Here is a 17264-nt window from a genome sequence, read left to right on the forward strand (position 1 = left end):
TAATAAAAAACCAAAACTCATTATTTATCTTTAAGTTGGCTTTAAAATGCAACTTCCTTGCTAAAACTGCCCAGAACCAACCCAACAACTCGCCTAGATTGCAAACAGTTGTTTTTGCAGATGTTTAATTAACAAGAAAATGTATGATCATGTTTAAAGAGCAACTATGTATACAAACAAAGTGAGTAAGAGTGCATATGACCTCTTATTCACCAGACGTTTTTAGTGTGCCAAAGCTGAAGGAGGGCTCTTATCTCATCTTGTGCCTAAATCAGCGTGGGTGTCTTCCGTAACTGAGTAACCATAAAATCATCCATGATAAAGTTTTCAGGTGACCCAAAAATTGGGGGAGTGGTAAATAATGAAGAGGACTGGTCACTAGTTCAGAATGCCCACATGCTCAGGGTTTAGCTGATCGCCATATTTGGGGTCGAGAAGGAATTTTCCTCCGGGGCAGATTGGCAGAGGCCCTGGAGGTTTTTCACCTTCCTCTGCAACGTGGGGCATGGGTCACTTGCTGGTGGATTCTCTGCAGCTTGAGGTCTTCAAACCACAATTTGAAGACTTCAGTAACTCAGACATAGGCTAGGGGTTTGTTATAGAAGTGGATGGGTAGGGTTCTGTGGCCTGCTTTGTGCAGGGGGTCGGACTAGATGATCACATTGGTCCCTTCTGGCCCTAGAATCTATGAGTCTATGGGTCTGGATTGCTTGGTAAAGTGGGCACAAGCAAACAATAGATGTTCTAAATAGGTGTGGCTAAATATAGATGTATACATCTAAGAACAAAGAATGTAGGCCATACTTCCAGGATTGGGGGGGACTCTATCCTGGGAAGCAGTGACTCACAATAAGATTTGGGGGTTGTCCTGGTAGATAATCAGCTGAATATGAGCTCCCACTGTGACGCTCTGCCCAAAAGAGCTAATGCAATCCTGGGGTGCATAAAAAGGAACCTCAAGTAGGAGTAAAGAGATCAAATAATCTCTATATTTGGCGCTGGTGTAACTGCTGCTGGAATACTGCATCCAGTTATGGTGTACACAATTCAGGAAGGATGTTGAAGAATGATTAAAGGATTAGAATACATGCCTTATAGTGACAAACTTGAGGAGCTCTATTTATGTTAATAGAGAAATGGGTGACTTGATTACAGTCTTTAAATATCTACATGGGGAACAAATATTTAATTGGCTCTTAAATCTAGCAGAGAAAAGGTATAATACAATCAAATGGCTTGAAGTTGAAGCTAGACAAATTCAGACTGCAAGTAAGGCATACATTTTTAATGGTAAAGGAATTAACCATTGGAACAATTTACCAAGGGTGGTGGTGAATTCCCCATCACTGACTAGTTTAAAATCAAGATTGGATGTTTTTCCACAAGTTCTGCTCTATGAATTATTTTGGGGAAGTTCTATGGCCTGTACTATACTGGTCAGACTAGATGATCACAATGGCCCCTTCTGGCCTTGGGATCTAAGAAGCAGATGTCTGTGGGATTCCAGGAGCTACATGCGTAAGGAAGATGTGGCATGCATGCTGTGGCATGCATAGTCCTCACTGCCAATGCTGCTGGGAATGACCCACTTCAATGGCTGCTGCCCATAAGGAAAGTGTTGGGGGCAGATCTTCAGCTGGTGTAAATTGTCACAGCTCCATTGAAAGTAATGGAGGATCTGACTCTTGGAGTAATGCTGACTGGGGGCCAAGAAGCAGCAATGGAGGTATTGGTCATTTGCAGATCTTCCCCTGACCTGTGGCTGATTCCCAAAGATCCACACAGGTTGATGGCTAAACAGCACTTTTCCCAGGAGGCAGGGGGAAATTCTGCCTCTCTGAACAAAGAATTAAAGGGAATGTTGAGTATTTTTTCTCCCTGCCTGGTTTCTCTTGCAGGTTTCCTTATGGGAGGGGACAATCTAAGTTTTAAAACAGACTCATTTTAAGCTGATACTGTGGATTACATTGAAAGTATTAATGATTAACTTGATTCATGCTAAAATGCAATTTAAAAAAAAAGCATATTGCTGTAGTACTAAAATAAGCCATCAATGCCAGTCCATCCTCTATGCATGGCTAAATATTTAAAGAAGATTATTTATAGCTTATTTAATGAATTCTTGGCTAAACAAAATGAAATTATGTCCTAAAAAAGTAGAAGCTATTTTGCAACCAGAACAGTGCAACTGTAAAATATAGTTCTATGCATACCTATTTTAGATATCAAAAGGTTGAGATCCAAGATGCCCAGACAGGTAATTAGAAAGAAAAGGAGAGAGAGAGAGAGAGACCTTTTAAAAGATTTATTTATATACCTCCTAAAATACTTACCACTCCTAGTTATTTTGAAGCAAGCCAAACTACCCTTGATCATTTTAAAATCACAGTTAGTTCTTTACATGTTTTTATTCGGTACCACTCCCCTAGTCAACATAGGACAAGTGCATCTTGGTTGGAATGCACTATGGCTCTTATTCAGGAAAGCATCCTTATTCAGGAACGCACTTCAATGTGTGCTTAAGTCCTGGGCTGAAGTCAATGGGTTCCTGAAGAAAAATAAACTCAAGCAAATGCTTAAAGTTAAGCACATATTTGGGGACTTTCCTGTACTGGGGCTTATGTATATCTGCCTCTCTTGCAACTTGCAGTGTGTTTCATGTGTGCAAGGGGTGTCTCATATTCATTTGCTCCTGTATCTCTTGTCTCCTTACATGGACTTAAGCAATAGATTGTGTAATAGCACTGATGGTGGTGTCACTTATGAAGCCTGTTCTCAAATGTAGATGCAAAAAATACACTTGCATGAAGATGTGACTAGAAGTTTTAGAGAGAGAAAAAAATGTGGGAGTCTCAAGGGCTACGCTTGGTGAAGGATTAAAACACTTCTGTTTTTAATGCAATAGTGGAGCAGAAGACTTGACGTTTGGGACCACCAGAAATACATGTTTTATTAAAGGCAGGGAGTAGAGAAAATGTTCCCTATCTGTAGTGGTATTGCCCATGTTTCTATGCCTTCATGTTTCTTGATATTAAATTAATCTATCAGTAAGAGCATCTTTTTCTTTTCTGCTAACATCAGAGATTTTATTCTCCACTTAAAGAATGAGGGTAATGTTTAATCTATTTATTTTTGATTTCTTGATTGCTTTTTCCCCCCGTCTTTTTCCTGCTGCAGGAAGAGGGTCTGAGCTCCTCTGTGCTGGGTGTTTGTCAGGGAGCCTGGACTTAAATAGAAGCCAAAATTAGCTGTCAGAGCCTGCTGCTGATTGGGATTGGCTGGTGAGTTTTTTCAATGGCTGTATGAAAGGAGAGGAGCCAATGGGGGCATAGTCATGTGACCTTGTGGGAACACAAATACTCAGAAGCCAGTTAACTGTAGCTGAGTAAGGCCAAGAGTGGGTGAGTAGCAAATGCTTTAAAGGCATTTATCAGAATAACAATTGATTAGTAGAAGGGCTTATTTGTTACTCATTGTTTCCTTGGAGGGTTTGGATACCATCAACTGGGGAAACAGTGTGGGAGACAGCCTAAGGGAATAGTGATGGAGGGTTGGGATCAGGATATGGGCACAAAGTGACACTTATATAATAAAGCTTATCTGAGGATGAGGCAGTTTTGTGCCAGTGGAGAATCAGAGTTGTATCCGATATATGCTTTCCTGAATTGCCTATCTACCCAGTGCCTGAAACTGGAGAGTAAGTTCAGTGTATTGTGAGGTGGCCATGCTGAGGTCTTCTGAAAAGGGGGACACAGGACACCTGGCTAGCTGGGTGCATATAGGGAGAGGGAAAAGAAAAGAGATGAGATCATTCTAGGAGTCCAGGCATAAGAGACTAGGGATTTCAACCATTTTCAGGGGGGAAGGGGCTGCAGCCATCTTGTGTTCCTGTCACCTTTACCTTGCCTCTCCACCCTCAAGGCCATCTTTTAACCACTAGAAGTCCTGCACCCAGGGCAGAAACAAAGTATGAAGCTAACTCTCAGGCTCTGTCTTGGCTAAGCAAATGAGGTATGTTTAGCAAGTGTGTTAATTAGCAGCACCTAGTGCAGACAAGGATTGTAGTGTTTGAAAACATGGTAGTGTGTCATGGTCAACCTAAGGTCCTAGGTTAGGCTAGGGAGGACACAAAGACTGACTCTGACAAGCTAACATGTTTTAAATATCAATGTCTTTATCTACTGTAGATGCTAAGTAATGTTTCAAAACATGGTAACTGACATGTCTAACACACTTGCCAACAGAGTTGTTTATCACTTACCAATACTTTTTGTTAAACACACATTATTTTCCAAATCCAGACAGGGTCTCAGTGAGCTTGTTTGGGTTGCAGCTGTAGATGTTTCTGATTTACATGCCTTCTAATTGATTAACAAAACAGTTTTAGTCACAATGTGGTGCTGCATGTGACTTAGTGGTTGGCTAAAGTTTCCTAAATTACTTGCCACATTTGCAAATGATTTAATTTCAGACATATTCATACCCTTTTTGCATTGGTCTTTCATAGACATTGGAGAGTTTCCCACCGTTTTCCTGACAAATTTGTACAGAGAAGGTGAATTTCAAAATCACATTCACAAAATCACAGAAGGAAACTGAACTTTAAATCCTCACTCACAAACAATGGGATTGCGCCTGTTTGTGTGCTCATCCAATCCAGGAATAGAAACAATAATGTGCGACCTACCTCACCAATCAAAACCAACAACACTGCTCCAATTTCAGATGTTTACAAAGAAAAAATTTCAAGAGGTTTGTCAGAAAAAATTAAATAACAATGAAAAATTCGAAGAAAACACGTGTGGATATTCTGTCAGTCTGGACTGGTACGGCAGTGTGAGTTGTGGAGTAATTGTTACTCTTAAATCTTTTCTGAGACATTTCACTAAACCACATACCTTTCCTTGTATGATTAATTTAGAGCTAAGCTGGGGGTTACTTAACATTTTCTTTTGTGTGTGTGTTTAATTTTCATAATGAAGCAAACACTAAAAAATACAAAAAGGTATACAACTGTAAGTTGTATATGTTACCAAATACCGCACGTCATAGGATATCCAATAACATTATGTAACTACACAACTTTACAACTTGTCAAAGCTGTGAAACCAGCCAATACAAAACCAGACAATATTACACAGACATAAGATGTTGGTATGGGGGGGGTAACATTAAATAAATAGACATACACAAATGGGCAGAAAGGGAAGGTGGTGACTGAAGGGTGGGAGTGGGGGTGGTAGGGAGAAGAAAAGCAGAGATCCAGTGGAATGGATGTCTGGCATCTTATTTGCATAAAGAATGCTGAGAGAGCTCATATATCAAGAAATATGAATGCCAAGAAATTTGGACCCCATAATTGCTCTCTGTCAATAAGAAATTCTTTCTTTCTCTGGTTTCAGAGTAGCAACCGTATTAGTCTGTATCCGCAAAAAGAACAGGAGTACTTGTGGCACCTTAAAGACTAACACATTTATTTCAGCATAAGCTTTCGTGGGCTACAGCCCACTTCATCGGATGCATGTAGTGGAAAATACAGTAGGAAGATATATTATATATACACACACAGAGAGAACATGAAACAATGGATGTTACCCTACACACTCTAATGAGAGTGATCAGTTAAGGTGAGCTATTACCAGCAGGAGAGGAAAAAAACTTTTTGTAGTGGTAATCAAAATGGTCCATTTGCAGCAGTTGACAAGAAGTTGTGAGGAACAGTGTGTGTGTGGGGGGAGAAATAAACATAGGGAAATAGTTTTACTTTGTGTAATGACCCATCCACTCCCAGTCTTTATTCAAGTCTAATTTAATAGTTTCCAATTTGCAAATTAATTCCAATTCAGCAGTCTTTCGTTGGAGTCTCTTTTTTTTGAAGGTTTTTTGTTGTAATATTGCAACTTTTAGGTATGTAATCGAGTGACCAGGGAGATTGAAGTGTTCTCCGAATGGTTTTTGAATGTTATAATTCTTGATGTATGATTTGCGTCCATTTATTCTTTTAACTAGAGACTGTCCGGTTTGGCCAATGTACATGGCAGAGGGGCATTGCTGGCACATGATGGCAAATATCACATTGGTAGACATGCAAGTGAATGAGCCCCTGATAGCATGGCTGATGTGATTAGGTCCTATGATGGTGTCCCCTGAATAGATATGTGGACAGAGTTGGCAATGGGCTTTGTTGCAAGGATAGGTTCCTGGATTAGAGCTTTTGTTGTGTGGTCTGTGGTTGCTAGTGAGAATTTGCTTCAAGTTGAGGGGCTGTCTGTAAGCAAGGACTGGCCTGTCTCCCAAAATCTGCTAACTCAAACAGGTCTGAATATCACTGCTCTAATCTGGACATAAGCCTACTCCTCCTTTTTTGTCAAATCATGTGTTTGGTAACTGATGTGTCCCTCAAGAACTAATGTCTTTGTAGTGGAGTTAAACCCAGTGTGGCAGGTATATGATCTCAGCTACAATTTTCAGCTGAGATTTAGTTACTGAAGCCAAGCACTATTTTTTTCACTCTTGTGCCCACCTCTTTCCACAGCTGCATGACCATTGGGCAGTCCCATAGGATTTGCATCAATGTTCCATTCTCTTCGTTAGAGCCCCTAGCAAACTTTAGAGGACAAGGCTGCCATCTTGTACAACCTCTGGGACACCCACTACAATTTTAATAGAATCTTTTGTGGTGCTTCACAGAAGCTCTGCCATTGGGGTTCTTTTAAGGGCCATAATAACCCTCCTTCCCACACGTTCACAAAGAACTCCAGACCAGTGGAGTTCCTCTTCATTAGCATAAGCATACATAGTGGATGGGGTCTAGAGAGGTTACGAAGCATTTCAAAGGTACCCAGTAGTTCTGAGGCCTCTAGCAGTCCCGTGGCATCCGGATCAAACATTAGCAAGTGTTTTAGTTGTATGTATTTCTGTTTCGCTAAGGATGGGAGGTTATGTTGTTGCTTTAGTGTTAGAAAAGAGAGAAAACCCTCATCCTTGACTAACTAGAAATCCATATGATGCCCTTGCTCAGCCAGTTCTTCCAAATTATAGTTTTGGTCCCAATTTGCCAGTCTGGGTTACCCCAGGCAGGTGCTTTTGCATGATGGCAAGAAAGAAATTGGTACCTGTTACCTAGGATAGCCCAACCTTTTTGTGCAGCCACTACCATAGGCACCTTATTTCTTTCCATTGGTGAAAAAGAGTACCTATGCAGATCCGCAGGAGGAATTGGATGCATTAATATCAATTCAGTTTCCACCCATGTGGGTGTAAGGGTGTTAGCATGCAGGAACCAGTTTGACATCTGTGATGTGATTAAAAACATAATAGTAACTGTGGGACTGGGAGCCCAAACCCCCTTTTGGCTGTAGTGAGCTAGTGTTTTTTTAAGTGGTAGGCATGGATGTTGACCGGCCCACCACAGAAAGTCTCTAATAATAATAATATGGAGGCATATATACAGGTAGGCCACTTAAAATATGCAGGAACCTAGGCAGAATATTCATTTTTACTGTATTACCCCTTCCCCACAGGCTCAGGGAGAGAGGATGCCACTTATTTGGGATTACTTGACGTTTTTGTTTTACCCCTCAACTAAAGACACCTCTACTCTGCAGCTGGGAGCAAGTCTCCTGGGCCAGGTGGACAGAATTATGCTACAGTGGGGCTGGAGCTGGTATGCTAAAAATACCAGTGTGGACATTCTGGCATGGACGGAATCTCAGGCACTGAAGCCCACCTAACCCCCTGAGCTCCAGAGCCTGAGCTCCTGCCTGAGCCCAGATGTCCATTTTGCTATTTTTGGCATAATAATTTGAGCCCCTGTAGCATGAGTGTGTCTGCCTGAGCTGGGAGGTTTGCTCCCAGCTACAATGTAGACATACCCTAAGTGTCTGAGCTGAAGAATACAGTGGGGGAAAAAAAAGCAATGAAACTGGCTTGTGAACATCTAGGAAGCCAACTGGCTGCCTCTGTCTAACTGATAGAACCAAAGTGGGAATAACCATTCATGTGGGTTGGTGGAACCAAGTAAAAAGAATTTAGAGGTCAACTGGGTTTATTTCATTATATGTATTTTAAGACTAGGTGCAATCAATACTTTACTTTACTTAGAGAATCTAAAGCAGCAGATTTCTGTTTCAGTAGTGCCTAAAAACAGCTGTTTTAGCTGTTCATTTGAACAAAGTGATTTATGTTGCAAAAGATGAGCTAGGATTAAAAGAAATCAGATGTGCGTATTTGGTATGCAATATTTTTGTATTACAAATAGCTCCATTCTAACCCACATTAACCCCATGATATGTGAATTTTGCCAACTCCCGCTGTGTCTTTTAAATCAAATCCAGTAAATCACTATGAGTGTTCTAATTTCTAAACAAACTAGTCTTCCAATAGATGTACTTTAACACTGTACTGCAAATTAGACAACCTAAGATAAATGGAACATCTTTGTTAATTATGTAACTTAATTGATCAAAACTACCAGACAGTATTTTATTTATAGACATTTTGAGCAGTATCCTATTTTATACTGTTAAATAGCATTATATTTGGCCGTTAAGCTATTATGCAGAAAATGTAATTTCTGTTTTTTGTCCAGTTAGTGTAACATGAAATCTCATTTGAATAGAACAAGTTCATTTAGATTCTCCTCCTATATTTTACATTGTTTAGATGGACACACAGCGCTTTCCATGTTTACTTTACTGATGAAGAAGCAATTTACTTGAATCACATTGCGAATAAGAGGGGAAAACAGCATATGTGTGTGTATATATTTGTACTGTGGCCCTTACTGTTTGTATGTAATTAATTTTGCATGCCAGTAGGTAGCAGTGCTGAGCAAAAAGCAGCAAGAGAAAGCTGCCAGTCAGTGATTATAATTTATTATTCATTTCTGTTATAGGTGGGGTGTGCAGACAGTTACAGTAATAATTACCAAGACTAGAGTGTTTCCTAGGCAACCAATTTTTTTCTTCATTCATGCTGTTGCAGAGAGTATGCCTGTAAAGCATGACATTGCTGTATTCTGAGGTTTGTTGCCTTCCTGCTGCTCCAGGTTTGAGGTTAGTTACAGCATCATAAGGTGCTCTCAAGCATAAAAAGCTCAGGCTGGGATTAAAGCATGCAGTGAACACTATCACTGGGTCTTTCCTTCTACTCTTTCACTTTTAAGTAAGAAGGTTATAAAAATGCAAATGGCATTTTGGGGTTGTTATAGCTAATATTGGGAAGAGTCCCTTTAAGTTGTAAAACATTAAAATAAGCAAAACAAAAACAGAGTTGTTCTTTATATATTAAGAGAATGCCATTCCAATAACATTAGCAAAAAGGGACTTTCAGCTTGATCAAACCCTCAATGTTTAGCATTATAAATCAATGGGAACTGCTCCACATAGCTAATCATAGGTGGTGTGTGTTTGTTTATCCTGCTTTATGATAATGGCTCTTAAAGAGGAAGGTAATGTATTCTTCCTGCAGGAACAGGATTAATCCTTGATGTGATAACAGTAATAGAAACCACATCTATTATCAGAGATCTATAAATGAATCATATTATCCTACATTTTTAGGCTTACTAAGCTTTCATTTTAAGAAACTCACATCAAGTATTGTGCAATGATGAAAAGTAGTGTTGGTCTGTCTCTGCTGTGCAAAGCAGAGGAAATTCACGATGCAATCTAGCATAGAGATGTGGAATTTTTACCCATTACATTTTTGAAGTAAGATGCTGAGGCATGCTTACGTCTAGAGAGATTGTGTTCTATTTGTGAGATGCTAATGTTCGAAGCACGACGTATATGCTGTTGGAGGCTCCCTGCCTTAAAATAAAATATCCTTGGAGGATTTTAGATTGTCGTCTGGTTCTTGCATGTGGATCTCTTTAATGGTACTGTAGACTTTCTGGTATAAAAGCTAGCGGAACTTTGTTTTTAGCAACATAAATCCCTGTGATAGCCCTGTTAAAGTACTTGGCTATGAAAAATTCTATAGAAGAGGTGAGATGTATGTGATCCTAACTCTCTGGAGTTGTGCCCTGGGTCCCACCCTGTGAAAACTAAGCACCTGATCCTGTGAAGTCTTCTCAAGTAAGCAGTCCCTCTGAGGTAAAGAGCTACTCACAGGAGTTAGGATGGCAGGATTGGGCTCTTAGTAGTTTGCATTGGGAAAGTAAGAGTCTGCTTCTGCTCCGATTGAAAGCAGTGACAAACCTCATATTAAGTTCAGTGGGCACAGGCCCAGACCAGTAGTAAACAGAACTTTTGACACATACTAGCAGAACTTTTACTAGCCATGTGCTACTGAATTTTCTGGCCTAAATACAGTCTGATAGCAGTAGATACTGAGTCAATTCTGCTCCCATATATACTGGAGCAACTGAGAGCAGAATGTATTTATTTCACTTTGTACATATGCATCCTTCCCCTGTTCTGGGTCCACAGGCAGCTACTATAAAACAGCAATCAAAACTAACAATTAGAACCAGACCATGGGATCAAAGATCAACTAGGGTGACCAGCTATCTTGCTTTTATAGGGACAGTCCCAGTTTTTGGGTCTTTTTTCTTATATAGGCTCCTATTACCCCCCCCTCCACCACCCATCCCGATTTTTCACTCTTGCTGTCTGGTCACCCTAGGATCAACCCTCCCAGCTTCTCAAAACCCACTACAACCAGGATTCCACAACCAGGATGTACCTGCTATCCTCTCCCATCAGCTTACCCAGGTCCCCGCCACGTACCCAGGAAAGGCCTGGGAGAAGAGAGATGCCAATGCCCTGCCTCTGGCCCCTCTTGTCAGCTTGAGCACCTGAGATGACCGCAGTTGCCATGGTATCACACAAGATAACCCACTGGCTTTATAGTTTGAAATCAACAACTCAACTTTCCAAGAGTAAACAGGACCCAAGTACAGACTATGGGTGTCACAAGCTCGCATTTGGAAGCACCACTTCACGAGTGCAGCAGTTGACATTACTGAGTGGCTTTAACTTGCAGCCCGTGTAAAGTATGTTGTGATAATCTAATCTCAAGGTGGCCAAGGTCTGCATCTGAAAGAAAGGTTTCAACTTCTGTATCCACATGCAAATAGTAAGCACCCTTGGGCTGTTGCTGCTACTTGGCTGTTCCTGGGGATTCAGGATGACCAGCAGGGTTTGAACCTGAGCAATAAAATATGGACAGATGCTCCTAATAGAAAGAGCTAGTATCAACTCCGCCATTTTATCCAGTTGATTTCCCTCAATTTCCAGTGCCAACATAACAGTCTTATTAGGGTTGAGTTTCAGTGAGTTCAGTCCACCCAAATCCATGCCTTTATCCCAGTCAGATCTGTACCATCCAAGTCCAGTGATACTGCCCAGCTGGAGCTAATTAAATTGGACCCATCAGCTTCATGCCATCATAGTCCTGCATATTCCTTAAGTTTACCAAAAAGGAAGATGTCATGAGTGACTTACACAATACATTTTAATTTCCATCACAGCAAATGTACAGTTCTTTCAGATTTGAATTTAAGTTTAAACAAGGCTTCAGGTTACCTCAAAATAGCTCAGTACTTATTTTAAGAACTTGTATGAACTGGAGTAATACCCATAGTGTCATTTCTGCCTTGCAAAAAAGATTTTTTCCCCCAACTATTCTGAGAAAAACAGCTAACAATTCAACAGCTTAAATACAAGTGACTGGATCTCCTGAGATTAATCTGTCTGGTGTTCCTCAAGTAAAGACTTCTGCACAATTTAACAAAGGAAATAATTTTCCTATTTTTATAATGCATGTCTTTCTGTGGTATAAATTACTAAAACCACGCTGCTTATCTGCAGTAATGTTATAGATTTAGATAATTTACTGTGTATCACGTTATCAGTTCATTAAAGAGATGCAATAAAGTCATTATTTACTAAGAAACAGCAACCCTTGCAATATCTTGTCAGAGAAATTGGCTGACGCAAGAACATCATATTTAAGTCTAAATTCAGAATAGCCCTCAGAAATTTCATCTGCTTCCTCCTTAAGTTTTCTGGAGGGAGCTGTCACTCTTGAATCCCTTCATCTTCAGAGGAGGAAGCCCCAGACCCTTTTTGTAATCACAAAAGTTCTGTGAAACCCACGTTAGTGGAAAAAAAAGTATTAAGGGCCCAATTCTGCACTTCTTTCCAGATGCTTATCACTCTCAAGTCCCAGTGAAGTCAATGGAAGCTCAGGGTGCTCAGCATCTTGCAGAACTGGGTTCTTGATGGCTTTCTGTATGTAAAGGTTTTGAAGAAATGTTGCAAAAATCTTAAGGAAGGTTAGGCATTTCCTGTCCCCCTTAGCCTCCCCCCCTTTACTTTTGCCTAAAGATTACTCTGCATCCTAGACAAAGGAAATATTTAAACTGTTAAATCTGAACAAAGATACAGTCTGCATATGACTTCTCTGAAGCCCTATAAAAATTCTTTAAAATTGCCTATTCACTCAAATTTACTGAGTGTAGCAAAAATGTCAAAGGCATAAAGTCAGAGAAGATTGAATAAAATAATGCAGAAAGACAGATTAGTCATGCACAGACCCACACAGCCTTTCACAGCACACAATACCACTTTTTATTACCGCTCTAGCTTTACAAAGACTATGTTCAATACATAGAGGATGATACATGGTCAGTCATGTAATCTGCCTTTGATTCCAAGACTCATTTATCTGGGCCCTTTTCACAAAGACATTGATGAGAGTTTTCAGTGCATTGTTTTATTTATCATATATAATGGTTGGTGGAAAAAAATAGGAATTATTTCACAGATACCACATAAAGGAGTTATATATAAAAGACTGTGACAAAGTTTGGTAAAACACATAACAGTTAGGCATATAAATTCTCTTCCCCTATGTCCCTGTCCCCCCAAAAGCTTTGAGTATTGATAGCTATCAAAAGATATTGGAAAAACAGTGGTTCCTAACTTATTTACATGTTCCTGTAATCTTTATAAAGCTGTTTGAAAATTGCTGTCTTTCCCCATTTTAAATTTGAGCAATATTTTAATTGTTATTTTTAGAGATGCAGATTTATTATTCATACATGCACAAAAGAAAAGAGACTATTTGTCAGTCACAGTTTTGTATCTTGCAAATTTAATAAAGAACAGCCCTTAAGATAGAATTTCTTAGCCTGCCAGGATTGACAAAAGCCAGCTAATGCAGAAATGTCAACAGCAAACCTCATCAGCAGCCCTGCGATGCCTTGCAATCAAGAGAAAAGCCACAATGTTACCTAAACGTTAATATAGAGCTATCTAAATATCTATACATATGCGTGCATGGAGGAATTAGTAGGAGCCTTGAAATGCATGAGGAAAAAGAGAAGAGCCCACTGGCTAGTTACTGCTAGATTTTCTGTGAGCAAATACCACTTTGTTGAGATTTGCTGTGAAATGTAAAGGAACTTGGAGAGAGAGAGAGAGAGTGTCAGAGGAGGGAAAGGAAACAATGATTGACATTTATTTTACAAGACACTGGTTCAAATCTTGCTCTCAGATACACGTGTAAATTTGGAGTAACTTCGCTGACTTGGTTGGATTTATTCTGATTTACATCTGAATGACTGCGAGATGATGTGCTCCATTGAATCGACAATCTAAATAAGCTTGTTTTCTTGTTTACAGTAAATGATGAATGCTGATTAGATTAACCCCTCCCCACCTAAAATATGACAATTTCCCCCTGCAAGGGACCCAGTGAAAACTGAGGATTCCTTGGCAGCTGAAAAGGCTGCAAAAACACCTATGGGTCATATTCTGATCTCATGTCAAGCTGTGGAAATCCAGAGTTACTTCACTGGTGTCCATGCATTTTTACTCTGAATTTATGAAAGTATGAAATCAGAATATGAGCCCTATGCCTAGGCAACCTTACCTGAATAAAAAGAACCATGTTTTATTACTTGCCAGACCATTTGCTAAAGAGTACACTTGAACTGGACCCTTCCTGGAACCAGCCTGAAAAAGTTTACCAGTGTTCTTGTTGAAAAGAAGGCTCTTCACAAAAAAAAAGCAAACCTGATTAGATACAAAGGAAGGGATGCTGAGAGCCAGAGCTGATCCAGAGAGTAGTAAAGGAGTTTGGGTGTTGCAAGCAAATATTGATCTTGGTGTTATAGTGCTTCAGGCCCTGAGGACAGAGTCTTAAATAAGGGTCTGAAATGGGAATTAACTATAATTCCACCAATTTGAGACTCGGAGGAAGCAAACAGAATGACTGAATTTGGAAATTATACAGCTCCACTGTATCTCCAAATCCCAATTCTTCTATAGGGCTGACAAAGCTGAATCAGTAAGGTATCCTTGACAAATGTAGCAGTTTCTAGTCAGGACAAAACATTTAACACACAGTTAAAGCTGAGAGAGATGATTTAATAGTGGGAGACTTCATGGCTAAAGAAAAATCTCTTGTGGGAGGGGAACATGGAGGGAATGTCAGGAAAATTTTGATGATTTTGCTTGACCCAGGAGACAAACATCTCTAAACACCCTGTTGTGCTGAGCTGAATTCTCAGAGGTTTGAGTGGAAAGTATTTAAACATCATCCGAAAGAAAACTGAATGGGAAAGAAATCCTTTCAGATAGGAGACCCAATTAGAATCAAGCCCAACTCTGTAATTTTCTTATTTCTCTAAGTGGAGGTGTAGCGATTCTACCAGTTTGAGGTCTCAGAGAAGGTTTGTTTGGGAGTGAGGGCAGACTATGGAGAGTCTCTGATGTTTGCCAACTCCTTGGGAAGGTGACCGCATCTCTGTGTTCTGGTTCTGGAGAGTTCAGAGTAGGACATCCTCATGTCATGTGCTAGACTGGGACCCATAAAACATGCAGTGTTAACTGCAAACCTTCAGAAACCATAAATTAGGACCCCCAAAAACCAGGAGATTAGCATAAAATCATTAGATTAAAAATATATATGTATAGCTTTGGGGTTCTTTTTCTTTTGCCTTCTGGCCTCTGAACCTTAAGGGAGCACCCAGGACACACACTCAATCTTTTCTCCAAAGCTATGAAGGCTTAAAATTTCCTTATTTTTATATCTATTTTTTTAACGAAAGTAGAGATTCTCCAGGAGACAGGCTGTATGTAAAACACATAATGCTGTGAGACATGTGATCAAATCATGAGAGCTGGCATTACTGACCACATTTCCTGAAGTTTATACTTTATAATCTGGAAGCAGAGAGATATGTAGGTAGACAGAAAAGATTGAAAGATCTGAGGAAAGGAAGAACCCTCCTCATACTTCTCCTCTGCTCTAATCCTGGATTGAAAACTCTACTGCTGTGTTGGTTGATGTTGGAAAGAGTTTGTTTGATATAGGCCCTTTCATATACAGAAGAGATCCCACACTGCTTTATAAAGTAATACTTGCTAGATTAACAGAACAGAGATTGTGAGGATTGAAGGAGCCACCATATAGCTTTCACAGGAGAGTAGACAGCATTTTATAAAGAAAGGGAGTATTAGCCAGGACACTCAGGTCATGCCTACTCTCTGATTGCAGCACAATGGGACCTTTGAGCTTTCATTTGGACACTCTCCACAGATGGGCTGGAGGGACCTCTGGAGCATGGCTTTCCTAATTGCACGGTGTTTCACTGAGCCCTCCTTCCAGCTCTGTGTTTCACTGTTTAGTCAGGAGCTGCTTCTGCCTTTGATCCCCCTACTGGAATGTAGACATGTGCATTAAACAGAGAAGATCAGCTGCCTTCAGAAGGACTCATCTGAAAGAGTGTGGCCCTTCAGTTAACAGCTGTGAATGAGAGAGAGTTGGGATGAAAGTATATTTATTTTACTCTGAATTTCCTTTCTCACCTGTCTGTGCAATGCCCCAGGAATCTGAATTGCAGAACACTTGCCTCCAAAAACATTTAGTCCCATCTCTAGCAGTGTGTGTCCCTTCTGTTGCACTGCTGCACTCCATACTAGCCTTTGTACTATCCTTGGTGGGTGAATTCACTGTTTCTGTGAGAGCCAGCATAGGCCTCTACAAATGAGACTAAGGGAATGTCTACACTACGGGATTATTCCAATTTTATGTAAACCGGTTTTGTAAAACAGATTGTATAAAGTCGAGTGCACGCGGCCACACTAAGCACATTAATTCGGTGGTGTGCGTCCATGGTCCAAGGCTAGAGTCCATTTCTGGAGCGTTGCACTGTGGGTAGCTATTCCGTAGTTATCCCATAGTTCCTGCAGTCTCCGCCGCCCCTTGGAATTCTGGGTTGAGATCCCAGTGCCTGATGGGGCAAAAATCATTGTCGCGGGTGGTTCTGGGTAAATGTCGTCACTCTTTCCTTCCTCCAGGAAAGCAATGGCAGACAATCATTTCGCGCCCTTTTTCTCTGGGTTGCCCTGGCAGACGCCATAGCACGGCAACCATGGAGCCCATTCAGCTTTTTTTCACTGTCACCGTATGTGTACTGGATGCCGCTGACAGAGGCGATACTGCAGCGCTACACAGCAGCATTCATTTGCCTTTGCATGACAGCAGAGACGGTTATCAGTTGTTCTGTACCGTCTGCTGCGCCATTGTAAATTGGCAATGAGATGATGGTTATCTGTCATTCTGCACTGTCTGCTGCTGTCATGGGTGCCCCTGGCTGAGGTTGGCTGGGGGCACAAAGACAAAAATGGGAATGACTCCCTGAGTCAATCCCTCCTTTATGGTATCTAAAAATAGAGTCAGTCCTGCCTAGAATATGGGGCAAGTGTACTAGAGAACCAGTGTATCAGAGAACCAGAGAGCACAGCCACTATTCTAGGGGATGTCCCTGCAACAACCCCACCCATTGCTTCCCTCCTCCCCAAACCTTCCTGGGCTACCGTGGCAGTGTCCCCCCATTTGTGTGATAAAGTAATAAAGAATGCAGGAATAAGAAACACTGACTTGTTACTGAGATAAAATGAGAGGGAGGCAGCCTCCAGCTGCTATGACAGTCCAGGCAGGACGTTAAGCGGTGTGGGGGAGAGAAGCCCAGCATTCCACTGCTATGATAGTCCAGGCAGGACAGAATCTTTTCTTTACACAGGAAAGGGAGGGGGCTGATGGAGCTCAGCCCCCAGTTGCTATGATGAGGACGGTTACCAGCCGTTCTGTACCATCTACTGGGAATGACCGAGAGTCATTCCTATTTTTACCCAGGCACCCCCGGCCGGCCTCACCTGAGGCCAGCCAGGAGCACTCATGGGCTCATGACGAGGATGGCTATCAGTCCTTCTGCACTGTACCGTCTGTCACTGGGGAGGGGTGGA

Source organism: Gopherus evgoodei, chromosome 12 (assembly GCF_007399415.2).
Source record: "Gopherus evgoodei ecotype Sinaloan lineage chromosome 12, rGopEvg1_v1.p, whole genome shotgun sequence".
Taxonomy (NCBI): Eukaryota; Metazoa; Chordata; order Testudines; family Testudinidae; genus Gopherus; species Gopherus evgoodei.